We start from the raw sequence: 13355 nt of genomic DNA, 5'->3' as shown, positions 1-13355 counted from the left end.
CAGGCAGCACGTGAGCCACCAAAGATTTTACACATCACGAGGAGGAAACCTGCCCGCTTCCAAAACAGAAATGAAAAAAACCTCTGCAGAGAGGGCTTGCATTTATTTATTTTTCCAGGAGGAAAGCTGCTCCCTGTGGGTGTGTGCGTGCGTGCATGTGTTTGTCAGGACAATAGAAAAAAGGACAGTGGAGCGGGGCTGCCAGGAAACAGTCGGCCATCTGCCCGAGTGGAGAGCAGTTTTTCCTTTTCTTTTGTACCGAGAGGAATGTAGCTGAGAGCCGCCATCCGCCCGCGCTGGGAGGAAATCTGAGAGGCTCAGCTCTGCCAGGGAGAGGAAGCGTGGGGGAGGGAGCCAGCCCGGGCCGTGTGGTTAAGCGGTCATTGCACTCATGGTCAATAAAAGTGGTGAAAAAAACCCACCCGAACCGAAACCCCAAATCCCGGGGGGGGGATCGGTCTTCCTCCTCCACCCTTCCACTCGCGCGGTTCCCTACTCTCTGCCTCCCAGGCACCGGGAGGGGATCCTGAGCACAGGAACCGCCGAAGGGTTCGGCAGAGGAGCCAAGTGTCAAGGCAGTGGACCAAGGAAACACAGGGGGTTTCTCCTGTGCTGTTCTCACCGCCACTCCTGGACAAGAAAGCAAAACCAAATCACCTCACATTGCCACGTTGCTCAGCTGCCCGCGACCCTCTCAGCATCCAGACATTTAGCAACCCGAGCACAAAAAAGCATAGGGAGGGACCCTTTGTTCTTTGGCTCCCCAGCCCACCAGACAAGGACAGAGCACAGTAAGTCCATCCATAACCATCCATCCATTTTCCCCTTTGGTACAGGGATACAGGGCTTTGGTAAAGCTTCTGAGTATGAAAAAAACCAAAAACCAACAACAATGCAGCAGGGGAAAAAAAAAAAAAAAAATCTGATCGTTCCCTTGTATGGTCAGCCAAGAATTCCAGCAAGACACTACAATGTGCTTGGTGGCACATCCTGCTTCCAACTTTGTGGCAGAAAAGCCCTGAGGAAATAAATGAATAAATAAAAGAATTTGCAGACCTGACTACAAGACTTCAAAGTTTAAGACCCATTTTCAAAACTAAGGATAAGGCTCTTTTTTTAAAAAAGTAAAAGTAGCTAACATTTTCAAAGACCTCTAAGCATGCATTCCTTTTTCACTGATTGCAACAGGAGACACTGTCTAGGTATTGCTGGAAAAACTGAGAAAACATCTATCTGTATCTTTGTGCACCTTGTACATACCTTGCAAACTCTGACAAGGTATCATCTCCAGTTCAAGGGAGCTGGCTGAACTTGATGATGATGTGAAAGATGTCTGAGATAACAGGTCACAGCCCTCAAAAAAAGCACTTCCAGAAGAACTCACTCATCCAGACATGATCTAAAGAGCTTCCTCACATCCTGACAGCTTGGAAGATGGACAAACTGACCCAGTGACCCTCTGCACCTAAGTGCACCCAAGCCAGATCTGGACTGCCACTTATGCATCCCAGTCCCTTTCAGAAGGGACTGGGATGAAGGGAGAAGACTCAGGTTTCCACATTCTACTGTGACTACTTAAACATTCTGCCTCTCATAAAAACAAAACCATCACTGTAAGCACAGTGTGGGACCTGAAGCCAATGCCCTGGCTGCTTCTCTCTCAGCTGCATAAGAGACAATGGGGAAAAGTAGAAAAAAGGAAGAGACTTGATAAAATTTTTTTTGCACCATGAGATCTATAAGAGATCTATATATGAGATCTATATATGAGATCTATTCACTGGAATAGTCCTGCAGTCTCCACCACTGAAGAGCAAATTGGACAAAGCCCTGAGCAACCTCATTTGAGCTCAAGCCTGAAGCTGCTTTCTGCAGGAGACTGGAGTAGAGACTTCCTATAATCCACTCCAACCTGGATTATCCTATAATAAACTGTCATTAATTAGATGTAAAAGAAGAAAGATAAAGTTTATTTTTAGTTTCTCTTTGGTTTAGTTTTTTTTTTTGTCTTGTTTCCCAAAAAAAACGCAAAACCCACTCCCTGTCAAAATGCCTTTTCTAGGTGCCTTTTCTTCCTTAAGAGATACTTTTTTGCCTCTCATCTCTTAAAACTCTCCTACTGATCAGATAGAAAACAGTAAAAAAATGACTGCTAAAACAAGATATACAATTATGCAATCTTTATCACACTTTGGTCTTTTGTCACCAGTGCTTCTCTAGGGCCCAACAAACTTCAACAGTTCAGTGAAAACTATTAGGGAGGCCATAAACCCACCAATAAAGCTGCCTTGGCAAATATTGATGAGTGCTAAATTCTCATTATTAGAAAAAGAAAATATTTTTTTCCCAAATTCATTCCACTTTCAGAGAGACCAGGGTACAATTTCTTTAAAAGCTTAAAGTTATTTCATAACTACATTTTAAATAATGCCCAAACTGAGAAATCTGAAAGCATTTATTTGTTTGGTTGGTTTTTCTGAAAGATTTCTTTGGCTTTCTGATTGTAGAAAACCTAGAAACTGGAGCCATCAAACAGGCACGTAGTTTTCACTACTGTCTTCCAAGGGATGTGCTAAAGGCAATACATACTCCAGGGGACTGCAATTTCCATTGTTTACTTTCTTTCATATACATCGAACTGTTTGACAACAGAGCAGAAGCAGAGCACCCGCGTTCGATTTCCTCCACCAGGCCCTTATCTCATGACTGAAGCAGAGCTCTTCTTACAGAAACTTCCAACCCTGAGAACATGCATCCAAGTTTTGTATTCCAGAGTAACCACAAAGGCATACTCCACCCAAGATGTTTGAATGTTGTCCTGGCCTGGGCCCCGATACTGTTTATTGTGCACAGGAAAACTCATCACTACAAAGGAGCCAGCACTGAATGCGTTTCACAAGGGCGCCTTTTACAGGACCCAGAACAAAATATCAAAGTAGGAGACTTCTGGAGTCAAACTCTTTGCGGAAGCCCCTGTTTCCTGAACTATTCAATAAACACCATCTCCTTTCATCTGAAATGCTCATGAACCTCTCATTTCTACCCCAATAAGAGCCAAAATCCTAGCTCTACTGAGGGTGTTGATTTGACTCCAGTGATGATGCTGTGGCTTGCATTTCACCCACTAAACTCTTCACATCCATCTCATTTCTGCTCCTCACCTATAGATACCCAAGGAGAGCCCCATAAAACCTTTCTGCATGGGTCAATTCTCATACAATGTTAAAAGAAAAAGTTTCCTGCAGGGTGGCATATGAGGTTTCTCACAATAGATCACCAGCATTAGGACAAAGGTGACCTTACAAGTACAACACTGATGATACACAGGGTCCTCTGTGATGTTTCTATCCCCCCTGCCCCCAAAAGACCAGAATTACACACCCAGCTCTAAAGGCTGGGCTCTGAAAAGAAAATGTTTTTGTCCCTGCAGATGATGTTGCTTGTAACAGATGCACATATTCTCTTGATTTGATACCCTATGAGTATCTTAACAGATACCCTATTAGATACCCTATGATACACTTAAGACAGATACTCCACCAGAACCACCTTTTTTATACAAAGGTAGAAGCTGCACTATGCTGTTTCAATTATCCATGCCTGAAAACAATGGATCTTTTGATATCAGTGTGATTTTCTTCATTGAAAAGAGAATTTCTAGACATTACTGGCAAACTAAAGCTAATCTGGATCTTTTAGGGAAAATTCCCCAAACATTTTATTCAGTTAGAAGTGCAAGAAGAATTTATGTAATGCTATAATTGTTTTACTTCTTGGCTGGTAAGTAAAAGTTCTGCCATTCTTCTTCCCATCCCTTCCACATGTAACAACTCAAATGTTCACATGGGACAGCATATACTTGACAAAAATCTGTCATCCTCTTCTCCAAGTGGTTTCACTGCATTCATATTAAAAAGAAAAATAAGGCAGAGGAAAAACTTCAGCACTAGCAATAGGTTAGCAAGAAGTAATTATTACTTACAAGCCTTCCCAAGCTAAAGGAGTAACAGAGATGCATTGTGTTGTAAATATCATATAAAACTAAGAAATCACTTCAGGCTTCATTCATGAGAATTTGACTTGTGATGACAGGTATAAATAGAAATGACTAAGAAATCATTCCTACTTCTGGTTGTATGTGTAGCAAGACTGACTTTTCAAAGTAGCATACACTGAGATAAGAGTAAGTTTATATTGCAAATATGCTTCCAGATACCTCAGATGAACATAGTTTTCTATGCAGGAACTAAACTGTGACAATGGGCCAATCCATCTCATCCACATACACCTCATTGTGCTCCATCAGTGTACCACTGAGTTATGATGACCCTGCAAAGCTAAAGAAAAGTTGTGTGATACAGTCTCCTGCTTAATTCTGCACCCAAGGATTTCATGGCAAGTCACATCAAAATCTTCTCCTTTGCAAAATATTATTCACAAGTTGTTGTTTTGGTTTTTTTAAAACAAAAAGAAAAAAAGTTACACATGCAACAGAGACAGTAGGACGACTGAACTTCTTCAGTCCTTCAGGAAAAAATAATGGGCTGGTGATTAACTGTTTTCAGGCTTTTCTGAAAATTTCTTTTTACTTAAAAATAGAATGAAAGAAAACTCAACATAATCCAAAGTCAGGCTTCTTTTTTCAAAAAGCAGATCTCTACTAGGAGGCTGAAGTACAAATAAAATGCTACTGTTGAATTCATCCAAAGAGGGCAACAAAGCTGGTGAAAAGACTGGAAGGTATGTCCTGTGTGGACACGTTAAGGACTTCAGGTTTGTTGAGTTTGGAGAAAAGGAGGCTGAGGAACTACCTCATTGCTCTTCACAGCTTCCTGAGGAGAGGATGTGGAGATGGGGGTGCTGATCTCTTCTCTCTGGCACACGGTGACAGGACACGTAGAAATGATTCAAAGCTGTGCCAGAGAAGGTTCTGCCTGGTCATTAAAAAGCATTTCTTTACCAAGAGGGTGGTCAGACACTGAAACACACTTCCTAGAAAGGTGGTTGATGTCTCTGGTCAGGTCAGGCAGATGGCCTGAATAGGTCAGGCAGTTGGAGTAGATGTAGGACCTTTCCAACTGAAACATTGCTATTGCTATTCCAATTGCTATTCCTATTCCTATTGCTATTCCTATTCTATTCATAACAACAATCATCACCATCATCATCAAATGGAAGGTTGCCTTGAGCATGGAAGAGCAAGGGACTGGGACTCGTGTATGTAAATAGTTTGGTCTGAAGAATAGAAAACCTACAACTTTTATTCCTGCAGAGATTGCTGGTCAGAGTTGAAGTCCTTCATTGCTCTGACAGCGCATATCCTCTCTTTCTGATAATGTTTCCAGATTCCTCTGGATCAGAAAAAAAAATTTACCGCATGCAAGCAAATATTAAACAAGTGAGACATGAAGCAATATATTACATGTCAGAATAAATTAGTTTAAAAAAATCCAGCCTCATCAAATTCTGACAGAATTTTATCACAGTTGTGGCTTTCAGAAATGATCCGATCCTGTTTTTCCTTGAAACGCACCCAAAAGTGTCTTTCTCTGACTAGCAGAGGAATTCAGGAATTTAACAGGGTAAAACTTGGTTTCCCACTGAATATGTGTATGCTAAACCATCCTATAAGGGAAGTTTCCTACTGTGAAAACAAGAGGATACCAATGGGGCAAGCTTTAGCACAGACTAAGTGGCAATACCTTCCAGTATTCCTCACCAATACAAGTACAGGACTCTTGTATGCGAGAGGTGACACTATGGCAAAACTTCAGTTTGGAGCCACTCACAGTAATTTCAGGTGACTGAGACAGAAATCTGATGCAGAAAGTTGTTATCACGTGTTGGTTTCCCAGTAGGAAACTTCTCAGTCCTTTCTCAAGAGTCTGACAAAGCTGGAAAATGGCAGCTAGCTAGATCAGGGCTTCTTACCTCAGCTGGAAAAGGCTCAATACCTTAACACATCTCCTTTCAGTAAGAAATTAGCTTGCAGAATTTGACTACAGATTGCTGCACATACAGCCTAGTATGTCAAGGCAGGGGAAAACAAACTCCCAATTACAGTCTGATCTCAAGCTCCCTGAATTCATGTAGAAGTTCCCATAGACTTCCGTAGACTGTGAAGGATGCCTCAGGGTGTGGTTTTGGTCATATTTTGATTTCTAAAGTGCTACATGTGCTGGAGATTATATCCCTCTCAACTGTGGCAAGAGGCATTTATTTCCTTTTACTCCTTTGCCACTCAGAGCTCTGCATAAACTAAGACTCGATTTCTCCTACCTAAAAGAAAAGGTGAAGCCCATTATTCACAGCATGCTTTGCAGATGAAACACATTTTTGTTTGTGGAAAACTCATCCATCTTCTTGGAGGAGGCTGAACATTTTTAAAGGAAAAGCTTCAACTGTCTGAAAAGTCTCTGGGAGCTCTTTTTAATTTAGCAAGGTGGTGCTGGGAGAGCAAACTCCTGTTTATGAAGTCCCCTCATGGTGCCCTGTGAAATTTGCCATTTCCCTCCGTGACAGCCAGCACTATCTATCATGAGAACATAATCCCCTAGGACAGAAGACCCGAGCTCCTTTGCTGCTCTCCTCTGCAAACAGATGTGTGCACGTTCCCCAGCTCTCTAAGTCATGGCCAGCTTTTGGCAAAGAACTTCAGCAGCTGCACATCTGCAGAGGGAAAAGCTTTCAGCAAAAAATACAGAGGGGGAATCTCATCCTCCCCCTGCCTGCAAAGCAAACTCAGCATTTGTTTCTCTCCAGATGACACTCTGATGGGTTGATTTAATCGTTCACATATGCATGCCCAGTCACAATGCTAGCAAAATACCAGGGCTCTGACAGCATCTCACCTGAACTGCTCACAGTAACACAGCAAGAACTCCACAAGAAACCTCGCAGGATATTAAGGGGAAAGCAAGATTCAAGGACACTGCTGATAGAAAACGGTTCTACTAAATGCATCTGGGTGTGTGAAAGACCACTTGTGATGAGGAAAGCACCTAAACAGGTGTTTAATTTTAAGCCTATGCTCAAAGCCCACTGTCTTCAATTAGACTACAGAAATTCCAGTCCAAACTTCCCTGAGCAGGAATGATGTACAGCACTGGGAGCTGAAGCGCTCTGATGGGTGGATTTAAACACGTGCCCAGACCTGCACGTCTGCTTAAATGATTTGCCAAACTGAGGACACTGTACAGAATATTTAAGGAGAGCAGGATCACAGAAATGCTTCACCACTTGGATTCCCAAAGAGAAATTTCATTAAAACACAGAGCATCTAAAATTATTATTATTATGGTTTCAAAGAGTACTAAGTCCTTGCCCTCTAGAACAGTCTCTCTGGTGGACTGCCAGAGTTCCAAGTAAGTTTCTGGAAACACACCTTAAGTGCCTGAACTTGGTCAGGAGCCATTTGCTCTGGGGACCAGGAGTCCCAGTGCCTGGCAGGGTCCCACCTAGAACTCTTTTGTCCACTTCCAAGTGAGGTGGCACCTTTCCTCACCTGAGCTGCCGCAAACCATCATCAGTTCTCAACATTTCAAATATCTGAGCCAGATTTTCAAATTAGCAGAGCCAAGCTTTTCTGACTGCTTTTCTGAAGCCAGATTTTCTGCTAGGCACAGTCTCCAGCACAGATATCTAAGGCAACACCCTTCCATACAAGGTCAGCACTCTGTATGCTGAATTTTTCAGCAAATCTGTTTACGTACCATGATGCCTAATGAGGAGCTGAGCACAGGAAAATAACAGCTACCAGCATCTACTTGGAGAACCTATCTTTACACCAGTCTCAATCCAGATCAATAGCTTTCTGCTTTACATGTGCTAGAAGGAACAAGACCAGTGAAACACATCTCCATCAGCATTAGCAATACCATTTTGCAAAGAAGATGAGGCAATACTTGCTGCAGCTAAAGGATGCCACAGCTGAAAAAAAAGTAATGCCCCTCCAATGGCTTAAGCAGCAGCATCTGCTTTATTAGTGGCACAACACCAGTAGCAACTTATAACCCCTACTTCAGGCATCATAGATAGAGCCAAACAACAGCTAACTTACCTGCCTAGCTTCCTTCCTTTTGCCTTTTACTCTGATCTTCCATCACACATCTCAAAATGACCCATGCCCCATACCCACACTCCTAGATGAGACCTCAGCAGCACTGCATGTGAAGCCAACTGTGTGAAGAGCCCAGGGGATAGCCATGCCCCTCTGGTAGAGGCTTTTCACTGTGTTGGTGCTTTCATTTTAATTCCCTCTGCTTCTGGGCCCCTCTCCATCTCTTGCCCCTCCCATCTCACTCTCTCTGCTCATGAGGACAGAGTTTCCACCCTGGCTGTGGGCCAGCACACGCATGGGCAAAGGCAGTGCTCAGGAAAAGCCATCTTCTGCTCCCTTTCATCACATAAACTCTGCTGATTCCCAGCCTGGGAGCACAGAGCTCACAGCAAGATTTGGCTCTGGTGCAGGGGGAATGAGGACCAGCAGACTCCTGCTTGGGCTGAACACAGCAGTCTGGCCACAGGGACTCCTGCTCCCAGTGAGCAACCTGAGGCTTCACACCAACCACCCGTGAGCTGCTTAGTAAAGGACCACGTGAGTACTGCGTGCAGTTTGGGGCAGCACAATATAAAAAAGACATCAAGCTATTGGAGAGCATCCAAAGGAGAACCACGGGGATGGTGAAGGTCTGGAAGGGATGACTTATGAGAAGCTGCTGAGGTCACTTGGATTGCAAAGGAGGCTGAGGGGTGACCTCATTGCAGTCTATGGCTTCCTCACAGGGGAAGACATGGGGCAGATTCTGATTTTTTCACTCCTGTGACCAACGACAGGACTGAGGGAAATGGCAGAAAGCTGAATCAGGGGAGGTTTAGGTTAGGTATCAGGAAGAGGTTTTTCATCCAGAGGGTGGCCAAACATTGGAACAAGTTCCCCAGGCAAGTGATCACAGCACCAAGCCTGCACGAGTTCAAGAAGCGTTTAGATGATGCTCTCAGGCACATGGTGTGATTCTTGGGGTGCCCTACAAGAATTGTAGGAGTTGGACTCGATGATCCTGATGTGTCCCCTCCAACTCAGCATATTCTATGATTCCATGATTCTATAACATGATGGTAACATTCAAGCCAAATTCTCATTTGCATGAGCAACTGAAAGGATCCAAAAGACTTTAGGCAAACTTGGCTGGCAGTGCTCCAGCAGTGGGCTCATGACAGTGCCCAAAAAGCTCAAGAAGGCCTCAGAGATCTACTAACTCCTAAAAAGTTTAATTACTAAAACCTGCCCTTTAATCATCACTGTATTGAATCTGTCCCAATAAATCCCTGGAACTATCAGTATGCCAGCTGCAGCTGGTTTCCCTGACCTGGGGAGGGGAAGAAGCACTGAAACAAAGGAGGAAGATTATACCAGCACTCACAGCATTCATTCCAGCAGGCCATTACTCTTTCGAGCTTCTATCTTTCCAATTATGCTTGCTTTCCCCTCAGCTTTACCACGGGACAGTGCTATTTGAAGAAAAGACAAAAATAAAGTTCTCAATACATGTTATCTGTATTAAAGGAAGGAGTCCTGGTATTTCATATTTCTTGCAAGGAAGTTTTCTCATGAGCTGCCTTTTATGGCCTTTGTTGCACACATGGCACCCCACATTTTACCAGCAAATTATTAGGAAACATATCTACTTCAGAGCAGCACACATCCAGGGGGTTTCAGCATAGGATTACCCTGGCCACCAGACCAGGATTATCCCAAAAGCACAATTCATGTTGGAAACTACAATAGTGACAGGCTGGAACCACATGTTCAGAGCTGCTCAGAGCTGTCTCAGCACAGGAGGGACAGGACCATCATGATGGCAGCCCCCAAAGGGTGCTTCACTGCAAGTTCTATGCCATGAGTTCTCAATGAGCTCCTGGATCACTAAAAGACATGAACTGGTGAAGGCTCACATGAGCAGCTGGCAAGTATCCATTACTCTAACCAGGGACTGCAGACTTACGACTTCCACCTCCTCAGTTGAATGTCTGCAAGACACAGAGTACCTTGACCCAATTAGGTGGTGAACTACATAAAGGTTGGGATAGATCTTGAATAGGACTGCCCTGTAAGGCCTTAAGTGTCTACTTTTGTAAGATGGTGATGTCTTCTAGTGCTGTGCTGACAACAGAGACCTTTAATTGCTCCTCAGTCTGTTCTGTGCCAGGCTTCCACTCACAGACGTGGCGGCCTTTGGTTGAAAACCCAGGTTGTAAAGGGTCAGTGGTTCCAGGGACTCTGGCTTCTTTGTCTTAGGCACCTAACTTCAAGATCACCCAAGGTCCGTATGGAACCCTACATTTCAAAAGTACAGCTTTCATGAAGCCAGGATTCTGGAATGAAGGCTGTCTTCACTAAAACTTGGGGTTGAAACCACCACCAAATGTCCTGCATAGTCACACATTTAAGCCTCTACTTTTATTTCCAGTAGCTGGTAAAGCTGCTTAGAGGTAAAAACTGGAGAAAGATCCCACAAACAAGACAAACATGCTGTTGTCCTTTCCATTGCACTTCAGAGCTACACTCGAAAAAATACTGTCTCTTTTCCAGCCTTGCCTGGGTAAGACAGTGTGTACAGATTCCTGCCCCTCAGATGCTGTATTATTTGAGCTGTATCCAGGCAAAACCGGGCTCTCTCATGTACTGACAGAACTCAAATGCAACAAGGAATTTCTTTCTAGCCACATCCCACTCCCTTCTTCCCTGTGGAGAGTCTTCACAGTCCTTAAGGAACTGCTATGCAAGTTCATTAAAAGTCCTATTTCAGCATTTCCTTCGTAGTAGAGGCCTCTTCCAGCCAGATCTTGGGACCCTGCCAACAGCCTTATCAGCCACTAGTACTTAAATCCTTCCGCTAAAAAATGTTTCCCTGAAGAGCTTATACCCCAGCTCTGTATGCCTAAGAGAGCTGAGCATCAAAATCAACCAGCTTCAACAAGAGCTTAAGAGAGGCTCTTCTACACTCTCATGGGCTTAGTGGTGCACTAGAGAGCCTTCTCTCCCCTTGCCCTGGCCTCCACTTAGGAAGGAGCAGCGCAGTCCCAGTCAGGAAATAAATGTCAGGTGCCACAGAAAGAAGAGAAAACCAGCTGTCTGGGGTGATACGTTCAGAGGAATCCAAAGGAACACACTTTTTGGGCACTTCTGAAATGTCCAGCATCTCCCCACGTTTAACAGTCTAGATCAGTTGCACGGAGATCTCATTGCCAAATTTCTTACACTTGAGACAAGGATTATATTTGACTCTGTGCTCCCAATCCAGCAAAACAGAAATTTTAATTCCTGTCCAGATGAATTAGTTATTATGGCTGATATTCACAACAACAAGCTCCTACCCAACTAAGATCAACACTCTGTGAAAACCACAGCCTTGCAGCTTATGTGATCTTTATTTATCATCTTGTCAAAACGAACATTTCCAACACATAAATACACCTGGCATGGCAGAAAGACAAGCATATTGTAAACACTTGACAAAGGATCTAAACTCCCTTCTTGTTTTTGGAGAACGGAAAGCATCATGTGGTTGTCTTTGCAGACAAAATGTCCTCAAAGATTTCCCAAGGCATTATCAGGCTGGGGACAGTACCGAAAGCAGGACTTTGGTACACTGCACATGCACTTGTAGTCTACAAGGAGAACCATGCCTGGGGATCTGAGATGATGAACAGGGACCAATTTTTACATAGACTGTCAGGAGAGGGACATGCCGAAGGCCAACCCGGGCTTCACCACACCACCTTCCCACTCAGAAGCAAAGAGAAATCCCAGCTGAGCCACACATCTTTAAACTGCTTTTTACATCCAGGGTTGCTCCAGTGCCCTTTGTTTTCAGTGTTTTCTCTTCTGTTTCTCAAAGAGACTCTGTATTACCCTGGGAAATCCTGTGGCTTTCCTGTCATTTCGATACTTCACAGTTTTCAGCTGTTTCCAAGTCTGTCCTGATGTGGTGGTTAGCCATTCTAACACACTGAAACACTGGATTATTTTAGAAAATCCAACCAAACAAAAAACCACAACCAGCAAACCTCACAAACACTACCCCAACGACAACAATTCAGAATACTACACAAGGATCGAGGAAACACATTCCTTTCCTCTGGCAGGATGTAGTAATGACTCCCTTTTTGGTGGTTCAGAAATGGAGCCAGTACACTTTATTTGAGTTCACTACCACACACCAAGAATGAGTGGTCAGTAAAGTGGCAGCCAACACATAAAACAGCTTCTTAATCCACCAGCAACACCAGAAGCTCTCCTAGCAGCAAATTAAAGCCCCATGGAAATCTCTCTGCCCTTTTCTTTATGCTCCTAGCAGAGCTCCAGGCCAGAGAAACTCCTCTCCAAAAGCAACAACTCAGTTTAAACGCTGAGAGCAAAGGCGGCCGAGAACACCCCAGGAGCAGGAACAGGTCCCACACAACTTGCTGACCTGTCCAGGAAACAAAACCGTGCTCTTGTAAAGAGTATGTTAAGTACCAAACGCTCAGCAGTTAATACCATCTCCTGTGAGGCTCCAGTGCATCCCCTAGCAGTCAGAAAGCTTCAACCCCCCATAGCCACCCCTCTTTCCAGCACTAAGCATCAAGAGCCAGGCTCTCTGGAGACTCACAAAATCACATCTTCTGCAAGTGTCCCAAATGCACCTTAAGAGTTTACTCTCCAGCTTGCATTTGACACCATGGGACCACAGCAGCAGACTGTTAATTCTTCGTTGTTCTTATACCAGCTGGTGCTTATCCCCATCTCTGTGCCTATCACATTAGCAGCCACCATCCCTCGGTACCACAACGGGAAGGTGAGTTGGTGTTTCTGGCCTCAAGACAGGTGAATCCTCCCATTGAACACAAACAGGAGTCAGAAATGCCACCCTGTTAAGCTACGGACTGCACCCAAGTGCAGACGTTTCCTCCTACCGAGGGCAAAGCAAGAGAAAAGGAGGATATCCAGAGCAGAAAGAAAGAAATGCAGAGCTACTATCACGCAGTTAATCAGGAGTTTACTGAAACTGAGAGGGACTCTGCTTCTTGCTCCAGCAGGGCCCGGGCTTCTCCCAAAGAATCTGCTCAGCGAGCGTTTCCTCGTATATATATATGTGCATATAAATTGTATTTATTTATTTATTTCGGGATACCGAAGCGGGGCTGAGTTCACCCAGGGGCCGAGCGGTGGCCGGATGAGTTGCCTCCGCTCCTTCGGCCCGTCGCTCTCGAACCCCTTGGTCCGGCTGCGGGACCACCGCCCTCCTTCCGTACCCCCTGTTCTTCTCCCACTCCCCTGCGGCCGACAGCCCTCCGGCTCCGTCCCGCCCGCA

General features: G+C 44.4%; 1 protein-coding gene across 6 annotated transcripts in view; it reads right to left on the bottom strand.

Annotated features, from left to right (window-relative positions):
• The window catches only part of DENND2A (DENN domain containing 2A), a 60542-nt gene that overhangs the window by 45117 nt on the left and 2070 nt on the right, over positions 1–13355 (bottom strand). Inside the window, exon 2 of one of the 6 annotated variants that reach the window (XM_071727253.1) lies at positions 9423–9510. The exons of the other annotated variants lie outside the window; for them this stretch is intronic. The gene's annotated coding sequence lies outside the window, so the exon portion shown is untranslated. The remainder of the gene's footprint in view (positions 1–9422; positions 9511–13355) is intronic. 6 annotated transcript variants of the gene reach the window in all.

Source organism: Heliangelus exortis, chromosome 1 (assembly GCF_036169615.1).
Source record: "Heliangelus exortis chromosome 1, bHelExo1.hap1, whole genome shotgun sequence".
Taxonomy (NCBI): domain Eukaryota; kingdom Metazoa; phylum Chordata; class Aves; order Apodiformes; family Trochilidae; genus Heliangelus; species Heliangelus exortis.
This window is presented reverse-complemented; position numbering and strand designations above follow the sequence as displayed.